We start from the raw sequence: 13,951 nt of genomic DNA on the forward strand, positions 1-13,951 counted from the left end.
AGTTTATTTTAAACACTTTAGCTTATCAAAGCAGTTTTCTCGGCATTCCAGCCTGCTGTCAGTTTTTTCACTGTTATTTGCAATGCATTAGGTGTAGTAAAAGAGTATTTCACAATCCCATCTGCTTTCAGAGACCTTTCTAACAAACTCTGCAATGAGGATATAATTCATTTGATGACCTTGGTCAAAAACAAACACAGGCCCCACGGTGCAGCATGTGCAAAGGTATTGATACACTCACAGGCTTTTGTTATAAAAAAGGTTTTATGTGCCACTGTCTTACCAAAGCTGGCTGGCCTTGTGTACACCCAGCAGCATTGCTGCTGCTGGCTGGGAAGCTAACTATTTCTTTGGCTCATTTGGAAACCATGAAATATATTTATGCTTTAAATAAACCCCATAGCCTGGCAAATTTCTGTGCCCATGAGCTGATGTTTGCAAATACATTACACTGTTATCTCATCAGCTGAATAAATGCATGTGCAAAGCTGCTCAACTGCAGAGCTTGAAAGGGATGCTCAGACATTTTTGCGGGTGAGAAGAGTTTGGAGGAGGCGAGGGGGGTGAATAAATTTGCCACAGATGAAACACCTCTGGAGGTAAGTCCCTTAATGAGAGGGCAGTTATGTTTTAGATGCATGGTGTCCTTCTGTGTTGCAGACCTGCCTGACTGGTGCAAAACAGGGTTTAAGCAGCTGATTCAGAGCTGCAGCAGACTCAGCCGCTTCCATGGAGTGTCAAGCCATACATGGACCAGGCTTTGAAATTTCCCCCCACTTCTGAAAATCAGGTCACCTCTTGGGTGCTGGCTGTGGCATTAGAAGTCTAATTTTAGGCTCTTGGCTGCAGCAAGCATCCCCATAAATGCGCAGCTCCTCTGCCAAGCTTCTGTAGGCTGGAGTGGAAATTGCATCAGGGAGGCTTTACCGTCTGCGCTCCGAGCTGGTAATAAGAAAACAAGACGCAGAAAGATCATCTGGATAGAGCTACCTCGGAAAGGGCAACACATACAATAGAGACAGAATTAGTTATTTTGTTTTTCAGCACAGTTTTAGGGCCAAATCTGTGACTTCCCCCCATCTTTCCACCCTCCTCACGTCAGCTCCTGGCAGCTGGAGGCTGCCACCGCACTGACCGTCCCCGGGAGCCCGTGGGGTGGTCCACGCTCGGTGCCAGCACCAGGACTTACATGTAGAAACAAAACTGAATCAGAGGGTGGGTGTGAGCGGCATGAGATGTGTTTGGCTCGGTTGTCCCGTCTCACATCTGCTGCACACAGGGAGGGAGATGGGGACTGCAGAAAACCTGTCTTGTGGGAAGGAGGTGGGAGCAGGAACGGATGGGGGAGGCTTAGGGGAAGGGGGGGACGGCTGCTTGCTACCCTATACCCATGGTTTCACATACATAACTGATACTCTGAGATGACCCCCGGGTTATCTGAGGATGCAGATGAGCTAAGTACTTGTTTGCAAAGGACAGTTCTTTTACAGTGGTGTGAGTTATCTGAGATGCAGGCTATATGCATGAAAATACAATACTTTGAGCTCCTCGATTCAAAGCACTGTGATGTGATAGTGAGATACATATTATAGGGTCTTAAATCATGTCTACAGCACTGATTACAAATTCGCATAGTCCTGTCTCAGCATGCACCAGGATCAGGGTCAGACCTGGAAAAGATTCTTTGGGGATGGACTATCCAAGTGCTCCAAATTCCTCCTCGGTCTCTGGGAGAGGATATTGCGTAAGTGCTACCTTCATTTTCCAAGCCTTTCAGCTTGGAGAAAGCCTGTGCCACTTGCATAGAAGTTCCTGCAGATGTTTGGGACACAGCAGTTATGTCCAGCTACTGCCACACTCCTTACACAGGATTATAGACACAGGGCAGCTGGCAGAGAGTCAAAGCCCTACCAAAACTAGTGGATTGACTTGTGCAAGCCAGGGTTTCACCAGAAAGGCTCATTAGAACCTAAAATCCAACTGAACAGACCAGCCAGGCACCACTTGGAGAAATGCAGACATTTTCCAGTGTTTGGAAAAACAAGGATTGTTACCATGTCCCTTTGTCCTGGGTCTATTGTGCCCATTTGCTAGGCAGCACCTCAATAGCTAAGCACAGCACTAACTTCCCTCCAGCATTTTAGAGGGAACATCTGGACCACTCCTGCATTTGCCCTCACTGAGGGACCCTTGCCTCTCCAGGGATTCTGGAGGATGAACCTGCAGCTGAGCTACCTGGTGTGAATGGGTAGGCTGATTTTCAGAGGAGGGTTTTTTTTTTAATATTGTCTTTATATTTAAATGGCAATATTAAACTTTTGTTGTAAGTTCTGGTCCAATGTGTCATATCCAGGGGCGAGATCCACGGGATGTTTGAGGCAACCACTCTGACAGAGGATCCAGAGACAGCAGGTATAGGTCCATGGAGAGAAGTTAAACAACCATCCTGACCCCTCCTGTGCGTAGGCCAATACAGACCCATGCACAAGGACTGCTTTCAGCAGCTGCGTTTTCCAGGGCATATTTCTAATGGAGAGAAAAGCACTCAAATCTGAAGACTGTGACTTAAGGGCAAAAACTTTTCATCTCTCCAAGTCTCTCTGAAAAACCCTAAATGGATGAGGCCCAGTACAGCTAACGAGAAGCTCTTTTTAAAATGAGCCTTACTTAAAGATGAGCCGGTTGGTGTGCTGAAGATGACTTTAGATAGGGGCATTAATTAGTTTGCAACCCACAGCTGTGAATATCAAACGTTGGGAAAAGCTTTTTCTTTTACCCAACTCTGCAGTTCTACAGAGGAAATAATGGCCATACATTGGAACCGAGAATTACTGGGGTAGCCTCAAGCCAGGGCTGCTGATAAGCAGCAGCAGCGGTAAGGTGGTAAGGCAGGCAGACAACATCTCGGGGAGCCGCAGGGCAGGGCCTCGCCGGGGGCAGCCACCGACAAATGCTCAAAACGTTTTTCTGACCAGAAAAATGTCCTGGGGGGAGCTCAGAGACAGGTATGGCTCTGGAGGGAGGGAAGAGCAATTTCTCTGCACGTTTCCATCCCCATGTCCTTTTTCTGGTCGGCAGTGTGGTCAGAAGTCCTGAAAACCCTGCGAGTGCTCCTTTTCCTCAACAGCAGGTCTGGAGTTCAGTGTTGACAGTTCCTTGTAAGCCAGACATGTTGCTTCAGGAGCTGTGCCAAAGCAATCACGGCAAAGAAAAGTCATGCTATCTTCCTGTGTCGTGTAAGTCAACATAGACCCTTCTCTGAACAATGGAGCTGTTTTTATTTGCATCCAACCTGCTTTGGCCCCGAGGCTGCAAATAAAGCCATGTCATTTCCATCAGGACAGCGAGCAGCTGAAAATTTCCCTCTGCTTTCAGAGACCTCTTGAAGCAGGGATGACTCGTATTTCCAAGAAAATTGGTGAAACCTGAAAGGATTAAGCCACAGTGCTTTATCATTACAGTGTGGGACACCTGGACTTCTCGTGGAGGTGGCAGGAAAAGGATATAATTTGAGATGATTGGAAATGCAACCATGTTTGCTAAGGTCATATACATGCCACATTCGAGGGTGTGTGGACAAGCCCTCCCCAGGCTCAGGCTCCCCGGGCTGATGCCGCTGAACCTGCAGGCATGTCTGTGCTGGGCTCGGTGAAGCCACCAGCCCCGTGGTTGCCCCAGCCTGGGCACCTCCATCCTGCTGGAGCCACACTCCCACATGAGGACGGAGGAAAGGCTTTCACGGTGGATATTTATGGAGTTATGATCCTTTCTGGGGCCCTCGGCGGTGGGGGGTGCTTCATTTGTGCTGTGGCACAAGTCCGTCTCCTCTTGGGCGCTGCAGGGTGACGATGACAGAGCGCTGTGCGCCACCGAGCACTTTCCTCTCATCCCTGCTTGAGGGGACCCAATCCTTTGGGATCCCGTGTCTTCTTTTGTGATGATTTTCATCAGTGCTGAAAGCACAATGAGTTCAGTGTAAATATAACCCTTTAGATGGGTACCAACACGCAACTTACTGGGGAAAACGCCTTCCTGAAAAACAGCCTTTTAAACGCAGCTTGGTTTAACTCTGTCCACTCTCAGTGCAGGAGCAAAGCTCCCGCTGATGGCTGTGAGTAAAATTAAGAGCTTTTGGCTTGTGTGTCTATAATTAGACTGAGCAGAAGGCAAAATATTCTGTTATGACAACTTCAGAGTTGAAAGAAATAGGTCTGAGCAGATGTTGATTTGCAGGATAAACAAATTAATTCAATTCAATTTAGTCCCTCTACTGTTTTAGTCCTTTGTTCCTTGATTTAAAGTGTCAAATACAGCGCTCATGCTGTATGCATGACAAAAAACACATGCCAGGACAGACACATAAATCTGCAAATAGAAAATATATCCAGTATCCTTGTAGGTCTGACTGTATTTCCCTATCATCCTTTAACCTTCAAGACCTTGGCTTTTACCCAGGGCTGGTGTTCTACAAAGAAATACTCCATTTACAAAGCTTTAGCAGCTTGCAAGTGAAATAACTGCCTTTGATGCAGAGACCTCTCAGGATTACAGTGCTGCATTAGGTTGTACTAAATAAGCAGATTGAGCCTCCTGGTCTCCAAATTTCCAGGTGAAAACAACGTCCCTTATAAAAGGCTGTTTGGTGGCATGATGTTGGGAGGGAGTCCGACCGACCTGCAGACACAGGGCTGGGTGCTGAGTCCCTCCCTGCACATCCATCTGTGATCATCTGGACAGCACGGTCCTTGAGGCTGGGACTTCCCTTGAAGCACTGGAAAGCCCAAGCCCATAAAGCATGTTAATGCAAATTGTTTGGAAATAAGTTTGGTTGGAAACAAACAAACAAATAAAGAAATGAGGGAACCCTCCTGAAGTTGCATGCTCTTTCTGAAAAGCTGAGCTTGGATTTAAAGGACTTTACTTCCTTCAGAGGTCTCGGAGAGTCTGTGGCTCCTCTGACTTCCAAGTTTAGACCAAAACATAATTCAGCCCTTTTAATAATTGAAAAGCATTTGAGTCTTCTTAGTCCAAAGGAACAGATAGTCAGATTTCTGAGTACTCAAATTCAGGCTGGTTTTATAAGGGGCATTAGTGCAATAGTCCTTCCGTGCTTAATAATGTGTTTTGTAGCCTAACAGGAATATTAGTGTATACACAGGCTTAGAAGAATTGCCTAATATTTTTATTGCTTGGCATTTACATTTCTTTAAACGTGAATGCCAGACTATTGCAAGCTAAGTCAGTATTATGAGCTGAGATGCATGATCTTTGTTGTGAATATATGAATACACTGGTACACTAAACAGCAAAAGCTAAATGTTTTAATTTGGTAAAGAGGAGGTGAGTGCATTCAAAGAGTCACTGCTCAAACACAGATCCCACAGCAGAGTGTAAACGGATGGATCAAAGAAATGGGTTGAGAGGAAAATGTGATCCTGGCCTTTGTGCCACAACACAGTTCCTGAAGTCCTGGTGCTTTGCTGACTGTTTTTTACTTGTTGGACTTATGTGCACAAGTGTTGAAAATTACAGAAATTTTAGAAGAATTGATTTGCTCTAGAGCATCCATGGCCTGCACACAAATGGCTGGCAGGTGGGCTGAGCATTGCATCAGTTTAATGACCTGGAATACCACCGATCCGCTCTGTATCAGATGCTGCTGCACGGGTTCTAACATCTCCAGGTGGAACAAAGGGGCAGGCACACGCCTGTGCCCCAGAACCACCCTGCTCGTCTGAAACCAGTTAAAGGGAAGGAACTAGTTAGTTCCTAACCCGCACACGTGGCTCCTGCCGACTCCCCTGTCTCATCCCCATAGCTCAGCCTGGTGTAACATGGCAGAACGTGCGCTGCTTTGCTGGCAAAACAAGAGGAGCTGCGTTTGATCGCTTTCCTGTAGGCGAGCACTTTGCTTTTGATTTAAACAACATATAGGATGGATAGTTGCGGCTGGAGGATGGCTGTAGTGGGAGGGCATGTTGCGTGAGACACCAGACTACTGCCCCTACAGCCTTGTGGACCCTTCCCAAGCACTAAAGGCTTCCTCAGCTTCCTCATGCCATGGCAGTCTCTGTTGCAGGTGGGTCCTGAGCCCCCCAAAGCTTGCAGAGTGGTCCTGCCTGGCTCCAGACTTCCCTCCCAGACCTACCTGCTTCCAGGGGCTCAGCACAGGGTCTCTACTTTTCTTGAGAAAAAAAATAAAAATTCTTATTCCACATAAAAGATCTAAATATAGTACCCGAGGAAAAAAAAAATTCCTCATTTTTGTATCAAGAATAAATGCGCTGTGTTAATTCTGCACTGCTGTATGCACATTTCACGTATGCTTTACAAAGTCAGCGAGGCAAAACCAGCCCTGCAAGCGCCAGTCCAGCAAAGCTGGACCGCCACGCTCAGCTCCCACCTCTCTGATCTTTCCCAGAAACCCAACCTTACAGAACAACGTTTTACAAGGAAACGACTTTGCTACATAAAAATGAGTCATTTTATTTAACATGAAGCTAGTTGCATTGCATGTTTCCATCTCCTCTCTCTCCCCGCTGGGCAGCCCTGGGTGGGCACCTGGGTGCAGATGGCAGGAGAAAGACCGGGAGAAACCTGTCACCCTGCGAGTGGCAGAGCTTGGGGACCGGCTCCATGGGATGCTTGTATCTCAGCCCCATGGGCATGCCCTCTCCCATAGCATCGTTAAACCATTCTGGAGCGACTACCCCAGCCAAGAGGCGGAGGTGCCGGGGGGGGGTGGGCAGTAGCCGGAGTCCCTGTGCTCAGAGGCAGGCTGCATAAGCCCTGTTTCTCTGGAAAAGCAGCTAAAAATAGCCAGGGGAGATGTGCCACAGGCTGCACGCTCCCGCTGCCAGGTTTGTTTTATATTGCAGCAGCGCTGGGACTCGGGCCCAGGGCACCCACAGTGCCTGGGGGAGAGGGCTGGGGCTGGGGGGGGCACGGGGCAGGACAAGCCGTGAGGCAGCCCCCGCAGCTGGGCTGCGGCCAAATGCGATGCCCTGTGCCCTGCACCCCTTCCCTCCGAGCTGCGGTCCTCGCTGGGTGCCAGCCTGGCTCCTGCGGGACCCCCAACCCTCGGCCCACATCAAGAGGTGCCTCGGGATGATCGTTAGGTCTGAGGAGGTAACGAGGAGGATCGAGGCGTTCTCGGTTTCTTTATCCCTTGTAAGAGGGTTTGCACTATAAGATGATACCTTACTCCAGAGCAGCCTGGTCAAGTGGAAACCAACACTAGCTAAGTAAACGCTGATCATCCTGCTTAGGGACTTGAATTAAAAAGCTTTGCCAATCAGCCTTGACTGATAGAAAAAGGACAGGGCATTAGGATCAGTTGTGCGGCTTTAGAAGGCAAGACCTTCACTTCAATTTTTTTGCTTCCCCATTAATCAAACTAGGAACAGATCTGTATCATTAACCACAGAATATTTACACATCGCTTTTGCCAGTGAGAAAAAACAAATCTACACATTAGTGTCCATCTAGGAGCTAAATTCTGTGCTAGAGAGAGCTGTCACTCTGCTGTGATCAATAAACCTGTTAGCCTTTGCTTAGTGCCTTGGCTCTGTGAGAGCCCCTGGAATCAGATCTTATTATTTTGATGTATTGGTGTTATTTTGACTGTGCTTATCTGAGAGACTGAGATCAGGTTGTGTGGAAGAGCAATAGAAGAAGGAAAAAATTAGAAGGAACAAAAAAAACCCCCAAACCCGAACAAAGGCATTAGAGGTAAAAGAAAGCCGTTTAAAAACACGAAGCTGGCAGTGTGTCTGGGAAGATGCAGCAGACGAGAACATTGGGTACGAAGCTGGTACCTGGCTTGGCCATCTCCTGCACATTGCTCCGGCTCTGTGCAGCCCAGAAACTGCTCAGCGTGCCACCGCTGCCGCAGACCAGACTGCTGCAGATGGGACAGCCTCCACCCTTACAACCTCAGCTGGCCAGGGATGCAAAGGGTTGTGGCTGCTTTGGAGGACCAACGTGAGGCCGTGCAATTTTCATACACACCCAGCATCGGCCTAACTCCGCTCCCTTTTTGCGCTGGGAGGCTGTTGCAAGCCCCTCTCCCTGCTCTTTAAAGATATTTCATAAATATCAGACAAAAGTATCAGAGGCAGAGGTTGCTCACCCCAGCAAATGAGGTTTTCTGAAGCACTTCCATGACTAAGCACAAATCTGGAACGTGACCTCGGCCGCTTTGCCCATTCCTGAAGTGCACTGATGCCGGTCCCCCAACTTCCCCGACCACGATAGGAAGAGATGGGGCAGATCCCGGCACCAGTCCCGAAGACGAGGGAGACACATTGTGGATATCCCCCTCCCTCTCCTGTTGCCTCTGGAAGGTCCCAGCTCCGGGGGCTACGTACAGCCCCCATACGCTTGGGGCTCCCCTGCGCTGCCACAACCCTGCTAACCCGCTGGAGCGGGAGCAAACGTGCTGCAAACCCGCCCTGGGGCTGCGCACATGATTGATAGCAGCATGGAGCGGTGGGGCTGGCAGAGTGGATTAGCAGCTGATGGATTGCTGTAACTCAAGCCCTCGCATCCCTGCTGCACCACCAGCTCCGGGGTCAGCAGCACTCGGGCTGTGGTACAAACCCCGCCAGGCCAGCGAGCTTGAACTTAAAGTCTGCTGAAGTCGGGAAGCCGTGGAGGGGCAAAACCTGAGTTACGTCTCTGGGAAGACCTGCGGGGAGTGTTGAAGTCCTTACAAAGTCCCCCGCTTTCATGTTGAATAGAAAAGAGGAGCTGGAGATAGCGTGGCATGGGCTTGCGATACCTCTGGTTTTGTTTTCCTGATTTTATTGCAAAAGGAGCACCCCGAAACCCCAGGGTGGGAGCGGGGGGAGCCTGAAGGACGAAACGAAGGAGGTTACGAAAGGAGCAGAGCGGGTTATCGGTGCGAGTGCATTCCTCCGGGGCCGGGCAGCTGGGGCCCCTTTCACAAACCCCGGGGAGCTGTTTGCACAGTGCCCGCCGTTTGTCCCAAGAACATTTCTTAAATTGTTTCTAGCACTCTCAAGTGCGTGATTGTGCCTTGTCCAGCTATTTCAGCGACCGCAGCATGAGCAAAAGCGTTACCCGAACACCCCATCCCCACAAACACAGGGCAGGGCTGCCGGAGGGACCCGCACGGCGGGCAGGAGCTGGAGGCATCTTTTATTCACCGCTATCGCCTTTGGCCAGGCGCATCGGAAACCCGATTAGTGACTCTGGCCCTGAAACCCATCCCTATCCCCAGGCTCGTAGGAACAGCTGGAGCAGCTGGAGCTCTGGAGGAGACCAGCAGGCTGGAGCACACCGTTTCCCACGGCCGCGGCCCCTGCCTGTGGCTCCTGGGGAGGTTTTCGAGGTGGCGACTGGGCTATGCCACCCATGGGGCACAGTGAGCACCCAGCTCTGCCCACCGGCACCCGCTGGGGGCTTTGGAAAGAGCTGGAGACAGGACCGGCGCTGTGGCAGACCCCCCGATGCAGTAGGGCAAGGCTCGTCACCAGCGTTACCATTGCACCTGGAGCCAGGTGGGATGTTGTCCTCCTAGGCTTATTTTCAGGGGCATTAATTAACTGCTCTCTTTTCCCAAGCCCCTCTCCACAACTCCAAGGGAACGGGGTTAAAACCAGGCTGTGTTTACGGCGTGACGGACACACACTCGGATGGCCTGATCGCAGCAACGTTTTGCTCTTGTAAAATGATAAAATCGTGTTTATCTTACTGTTGAATGCTCCACCCATCGCACCCATACCCCAAGCACTGAACCACAGGTGGGCACGAGAAGAGCCCAGGGATTTTTCTGTTAACGAGGTTGGGGCATGAGGGTAGCCATTAATTGACGCTGGTTGACAGCCATTCCTGCGTTGCCTATTCCCAGCCCATTTTCATCATAACCAAGTGTCCGAAAGGGGTTTCTCAGAGCACTACTGCTTTTGAATGTTTTATTAGAGACCGAATCCAGCACAGGATATTGAGTACTTCAGCAGCAAAGCAATACAGTGCGTGGTTGGCAGGGTTTAATATGTATCTGATTGTATTTCCAATTACGAGAAATGCACTGAAGCCAGTGCTGAGGCAGGCCAGAGAGCTCTGAGCGCCGCAAATCTGGGCCATTTAGCTACATTATGACTTCTTCTCCTCCCTCGTGATTCATCTGGAGAGCAATGAAAGCCCTTGTAAAAATGTGTTCCCAATTAAAGAGTGAGACTGGCTCTGAAGGATTAGACAAATTGAGGAGTAACTTTTGCAGTAGTGCGGGATTTGTGTGAGCATCCCTTTTTCTGTTCCTATCAAGCAGAATTCTGTGTGAACCAGTGGGAATGAAAACTCCTGCTGAAAACCTGCTCCAAAGTCCACGGCGCCCTTCCTTAAATTAAATTCGAGTCTGGATGGGGGCTGGGGTTTTCGGAGCTCCACCTTACTGCTGCGCTGTTTGAGATGTAGCATCCCAAAGCAGAGCGAGCAAAATCCTTTATGGAGAGGCTGAGCCCGAACAGGGGCTCGATTGCAAATCACGGGTACCTGGTGGCAGGGCCACTCGGCAGCTTCCCTGGGACTGCAGAAACGGGGACCGTGCTCCGCTGCGTCCCTGCTCAGGCAGCAGCCCTGCCCTGCCCGTTACCTCCAGCCCGGCACAGCCACCGAGACCGAAGCTGCAAATCCGTCCTGTGTGCACAGGCCTTACTCTGATCCCTCTGAAGCCGCTACATGCTTCAGGCGGTGGCTCCTAACAGCTTCAAACAACCGTATTAATCTGCGGCAGCCTCCCCTGCCAAAGCGCGCAGGGCGGCGAAGGCGCGGGGAGCACAGCAGGAGCTGCGCAGCCAGACTTTTATGGCCACAAAGGCCAAGTCGCACCTGCTAACGGTTGTGAATAGACTTGCAGACAGCACCAGGTGTGCCATTTCAACAGATTTCACAACTGGGTGTGCCTTTCATCTATGTATAGAGCCCCGGCGAGGGGATGAAGCGTGCTTGGCAATTGTCCTAATTTAGCAAAAATCCTATTTGTCCAGCGGGTCACCCTGCTCGGTCAGCACGTGTATTTCAGGAGCAATTATATCGGTTGCCCTTGGCCTGGCCCCGGCCGCGGCCCTGCGGGGCGTCAGGGAACGCCGCTTTTATCGTTGGCGGGGAAAGATGGTAATGAGGGAGCAGGCGAAAAGGCAAGCGGCTGCCTGCCAGGGGAGCACGCTCCCAGCAGCACAAGGAGCATCCCCACCAGCCCGGGGGAGCAAGGGCGGCCGGGGGACCCTGCACCCCCTCCCTGTGCCTGCCCCCACCTACCCCGCGGTGTAATTCGGCTCGTTTCAGCTCCGTGTCGGACTTTTAGAGAAGGCATTTTAATCATATTACTGTTCAGTGCTTAATACCATGAGACCTGGGAGCAGCTCAAGGCTTGTAGATACTTTACAGAGAGGGTCATAAACAACAATAACAAACGAGGTCCATGTACTCCCAAGGTGCTGGTGACATCTCTTCTGCCACGTAATAGCGAGCCTGACAGCGACATTACATTCAAGATTTTATAATTTCAGGCTTCATTAGAAGCCTGAGTCATAATTTCAGTTTCATTAGATTATCTCTATATCCGAAAGCCACATCATAAAGATGAGAGAGATGCTAAGATTTGTTTTTTAAATGAGGACCACTCGACTGTACTCAATAAAAGAAAGACGCTGATCTCATGGGGATAGTTGGATGAGATCAGATAAATTTTTGCAGGCTGGAGTCAGTATTCATTACCAGCAAATGGGGACCTTGTTTTATTCCAAACTGTCTGCTCTCCATGGACATATGTGTGGTGGCATGTCCAAAGGACGCGTCTAAAACACAGACGTGATTTCAAGCTTCCATTAGAAGCACTTTTTTCCTGCCTGGGCTTGGCCGATGTATATCGGATTTGCTCTAATTATGATCTTTGAAATGAGCCCTGATGAGAGAACTGGTATCTGAATTGTTCTGGTTGTATTTTTATAAGTATGAATCATCTACTCTTGAAAAAAGTTCAAGCCCTTTCTCCCGCATTTTCAAACATTCCTAATTCCTTATAAAAATCCCCACCAATATTAACAGGGAAAAAGGAAAAGGATGAAGGTACATTTATATTTAATATTGCAAAGCCAAACACCAGACACACCACTGCCTTACGCAGAGCTTTCACTATATTGCATCACTGATGTTTCTGTGGAAAATTCCCAAACTGTGTAAGGAAACGAAAGTAATCCCTTGACCATTTTGCTTTTGTTTGAGAATTACAAATTGCAGGGGGACGGGCAGGCAGAGCACAGGGACAGGGTGTAGCATCCCTTGGGGTGTAAAGGCTTCAGAACCACCGCAGTCCCCCAGGACTTTGTAGGTGTCTGCCCAGTAGACCCCCGGGGAGGGACAGACTGGGAGGTGGGGGCAATGCCGCTCAGCTTCTTGCCCGGCCTTCTGGATCATGGAGAAGTGCTGAGGGACTGTCCAGCTCATGCAACTGCCCTCTGTCGCGGTTATCCAGAAAAGAAATAACAGTTGCATAAAAAATGGTTAGTCTGATGCCCATAGCTTGCATTGGCGAGGTTGCCTTGGAGCACAGCGGAGGGCTGGTGCCGTGTGGGTCTCCCCACGCACAGAGGTTTTAGGACCTTCATCCTCCCCCTCGCCGGGTACGGCCGTGTGCTCCCTCTGGCAGCCCGCAGCTCGTGATGTGCACGTTGTGCGATGGCACAACAGATCCAGCCCTGGCTGACCTGCCTCCTCCAGGGGTGGTCCGATGAGTCCAAACCGAATGCAGGACCTGGGAATTGAAGGCATTTCTAGACAGACTAATCAGCAAAATGTGTATTTAGTCTGATGAATCACGCCCCTGAGCGCTCATCACCCACACGGGTGGGTCAAAGCCATGGGCTCTCACGGAGATTGTTAACGCAATGCGAGCGCACCATGCAAAGTACCGACTCCAGGTCCTGGATGCGGCAGGCGAGGGAATGTCTGACTGGGGGAAAGCTCTCAGCATCACGTGAAGAGACTCATTAGGAGTGGATTGTTGTCCATTTGTAATTCTGGGATAAACGACAAAAATACATAAATGCTGCTTTGAAAAGTTTCAAACTCTGACCCCCCTCCACTACACCGATTTATTTTTCCAAATTACTGCATTATACAGCAAAAAAGGCTTTTGACATATATGTGCACACAATTATTAGCTTGACACTAAACAGATCATCGAGCTACTCTGTAATAATTTTGACACAATCAAATAGATGATACTTCGGTAACTACAGCCTGGAATAAAAGACACTATTTATTACAAATACTGTAGTAGTTCGTAAAGGCCTCGGCAGCAATCAGGACACGTTGTACTACAGACCGTAAAGACACAGAGCAGTGGAGACCCCGCCCTAAAACACCTTCCAATGTAAATACATTAGACAGAATTTATTTGCTTTTCATGATAACTCAGCCCTTGACTCACCACAGACCAGGCACAGTTCAACGCAAATGCGTCTGAACTTTCACAAAAGGTGTCTGACTCCCACAGACGAAGGCTGCTCTTTCTTCGGTGGCTTTCCAAGGACCTTTCCTCCCTGTCAGTAGGAGAACCATCAAGTACCAGTTCTAAAAGCTTTTACAAAAAAATTATTTATTCATACACCTATTTAGATATGCAGTGATTTTAAATCAGCCACTGGATACCATCAGGCACCTGTACTGCATTTATTCCAGCTGCTACATGAAAGTTTGCATATTCACAGTACTCATCTTCTAAACATACTTAGTACCTCAGTAATCCTAGAAGCACATACAATGTAGGCATATTAATTAACACTTAAGTCAGTGCATAACATAAACCAGTGCATAATTAAATTGCCAGACTTGATTCTCTTTCATTCATGCTCTTAACAGTTTCACATGAAAAACAGTCCGCATCTAAACTACACTGATGGAACAAGTAATATATGTTCCAATT

The sequence above is a fragment of the Haliaeetus leucocephalus genome, unplaced genomic scaffold, assembly GCF_000737465.1.
Source record: "Haliaeetus leucocephalus isolate CR32 unplaced genomic scaffold, Haliaeetus_leucocephalus-4.0 Scaffold944, whole genome shotgun sequence".
In the NCBI taxonomy this organism is placed as follows: domain Eukaryota; kingdom Metazoa; phylum Chordata; class Aves; order Accipitriformes; family Accipitridae; genus Haliaeetus; species Haliaeetus leucocephalus.